Source organism: Silene latifolia, chromosome X (genome assembly GCF_048544455.1).
Source record: "Silene latifolia isolate original U9 population chromosome X, ASM4854445v1, whole genome shotgun sequence".
NCBI lineage: Eukaryota > Viridiplantae > Streptophyta > Magnoliopsida > Caryophyllales > Caryophyllaceae > Silene > Silene latifolia.
Genome location: NC_133537.1, coordinates 181,655,157 through 181,658,125, shown reverse-complemented (window position 1 = coordinate 181,658,125; position 2,969 = coordinate 181,655,157). Strand labels below are relative to the sequence as shown.

Sequence of the window (2,969 nt, the reverse complement as noted above, 5' to 3'; positions counted from 1 at the left end):
GGACGAAAGTTAAGTTAGTGGAATTCTAGGGTGGATAACGGACCGGAAGGACCTTTCACATGCCCTTCTCACAGTATATTGTCTAGGCTATTTGCATCGGAGTCGATAAACTGCCATGGTGAACCGAAATCCTGACATACTCTCTTTTATCTGATCGCTTATATCTTATTTTCTCACTTTGTTGCTCTTACTTTATTTCTCTTGCCCTTAAACCTTTAGTAGTTTAGGAAACCAAACTAAAACCCTCCATTTGTGACTTAGATAGACGGACTTCAGATAGATACCTTGCCTCCCTATGGAGATCTACCCTACTTATCACTAGCTTCCGTTAGTATATTTAGGTATTTATTTTTGGTACAGAAACGACAGTATCAGAAAACTCAAACTATGAGGACAAAAATCACCGGATTCCGTCAATAAGCTCTTGAGAGCTTATATGAGGCTTGGGAGAGGTATAAAGAATTGCAAAGACAATGGCCACATCATGGGCTAGATGATTGGTTTCTAGCTATAACATTCTACAATGGATGCTGTGCCGAGTCCCGAAAGATTCTTGATTCTGCCAACAATGGGCGGTTTGATCAAAGTGACACCGATATTGCTCATGCCACGATCGAATCTATGGCGGTCCATGATGCACAATATGTCAATTCCCGAAGTGTGCCACACAAAGGTAAAGAAGAATCCTCCGACAATCCCATCTTTTTGGCTCAAATTGCTTTACTCCAACAACAATTGAGAGAACGAGATGCTAGAGATTCCCTTCAACAACTCAATGTCGTGTCTTCTACAAGTTAAATCATTGTTTGTGACGGTTGCGGAGGTGTGGGTCATTACACATCTCATTGCCGAGCTACTATTGAGGAGGTAAATGCTTTTCAAGCTTTTAGACAAAGTTCTTATCCACCGGGTACATTTTCAAATACATATAACCCGAATTCAAAATTTCATCCGAACCTGTCTTATACTAGCAACAATGTGCTTAACCCTCAACCCACACCACAACAAAATGCCTATGTCCCTCAACAACAAAAGTATAATCCTCCACCGGGTTATCAAAACCATCAAAGACCACCTCAACACAATTACTAACAAAATCAACCCCCACCACAAAATAACCAAGGAGGAGGTAAACTTGAAGGCTTGATAGTACAAATGCAAAGGGAATTGTTGGCTCAAATCCAAAAGAATGATCAAGCTCAGAATGCCGCAATCAAAATGTTGGAGCAACAAATGGCTCAACTAGCCGCTTCTAGCTCTCAAAGGAAAACCGGTCAACTACCACCCCAAGGTACGCAACCACATGATACCGTTAATTCTATCTCCTTGAGATGTGGTACAAGCTATGATGGACCGTCCGTGACTTTGGATGACGAGGTGGTTGTTAAAAAGCCTAAGCTTGGGGGAAATGACAAAAATAAGGCTAGTGAAGAGCCTTTTGTTAAGGATCGTGTGCCGTTTCCTCATAGGTTATTGATGCTAAAGAGAAAGAGCGAATTTGATGCCAAGAATGTAGAGCCCCCTATGCCCAAAGAAAGTGACGAGATGATTATTGAGGAAGTCTCTCCTAATGCTAAGGAGAGTGATGCCGTTTCTAAGAAGGTGGATGTTCCCATTGAGAATGAGAAAGTGAAAATGAGAGATGTGGAGGATGCTCCTCCAAAGGAAGTTGTTCAAGTACCCTTTCCTCATCGTCTAGCAAAGCACAAGGAGGAAGGTAAGTTCGGTAAGTTTTTGGAAGTTTGTAAGAATTTACAAGTCATCGTCCCATTTATTGAAATACTTACCCAAGTCCCTTCCTACTCAAAGTTTATGAAGGAAATCCTGTAAAAGAAGCGATCCTTTAATGAGGTTGAGACCAATGCTTTCACCGAAGAGTGTAGTGCACTCTTACAAAATAAGTCTCCCCCGAAACTTAAGGACCCCGATAGCTATTCTATTCCTTGCACTATAGGCACATATACCATTTATAAGGCCCTTTGCGACCTAGGTGCTAGTGTGAGTGTCATGCCCTATTCTATTTGTGAAAAACTTAACATGGGTGCTTTAAAATGCACAAGTATCACATTGCAAATGGCAGACCGTTCTTTAAAGCGACCCTTAGGTGTCTTGGAAGATGTACCCGTCAAAGTTGGCAAGTTTTTCATACCCGTTGACTTCCTCATACTTGATATGGCCGAGGACCCACAAACCCCAATTATATTGGGTAGGCCATTTTTACGCACCCCGGGTGCACTAATTGATGTGAAAAATGGGAGGTTGACATTAGAAGTGGATGATGACCGGGTTTCCTTTAGCAAAAACAACACCATTAGAAGCCCAATGTTACAAGAGTCTTGTTATTTATTTAGCACTATGGACTCTCATAATGCCTCTACTACGCTTGGATCCTTACTTATGGATCTATTGGAGGATGATATTGGTGTTGTTTATTTTGTAGGTGACGATCTTAAGGGCACTATTGCTAAGAGTGCCAAAAAGAAGAAGAAATTTTATTTGAACAATTTCAAATGGTTGTAGAATGCAAAGATAGCTATGAAATAGAGCTTGGTTGGTGGCAAGCGCAATGATGAAACTTGATCAAATAGCTTCTTACGTCGTGCGGGACGTTAAACCAGCGCTTCTTGGGAGGCAACCTAAGCTTTTTAATTGCTTTTATTTATTTCTTGTTTTTAATTTTCCGCAATTTACTGTTTTTCGTAGATTAGAAATAAAATACTCGACTTGACGATGTTTCTTTTTGTGATTTATAGGTGAAAATAAAGAAAGGAGATTTAGAGGAGAAAATAGCACGCTTCCCCATGCAAGAACAGTTCGGGGACGTAGTTTTCGAAAAACGGGATGGAATTAATAAAATACGGAAGCAAAGGGAAAAAGCACGAAGGACCGGTCAACCCCGATCGGGGTTGCCAGCCCCGATCGGGGATGTGGATTGCTATGTGGCTGGCTATTCTATTAACGGGTAAAAA

General features: G+C 41.1%; 1 non-coding gene across 1 annotated transcript; it reads right to left on the bottom strand.

The window, feature by feature from the left end:
- Nucleotides 1-384: 384 nt before the first annotated feature.
- Nucleotides 385-491, bottom strand: LOC141624672 (small nucleolar RNA R71). Its single transcript, XR_012534477.1, has one exon. It is a non-coding gene; the product is annotated as a small nucleolar RNA R71 (small nucleolar RNA).
- Nucleotides 492-2,969: the final 2,478 nt, after the last annotated feature.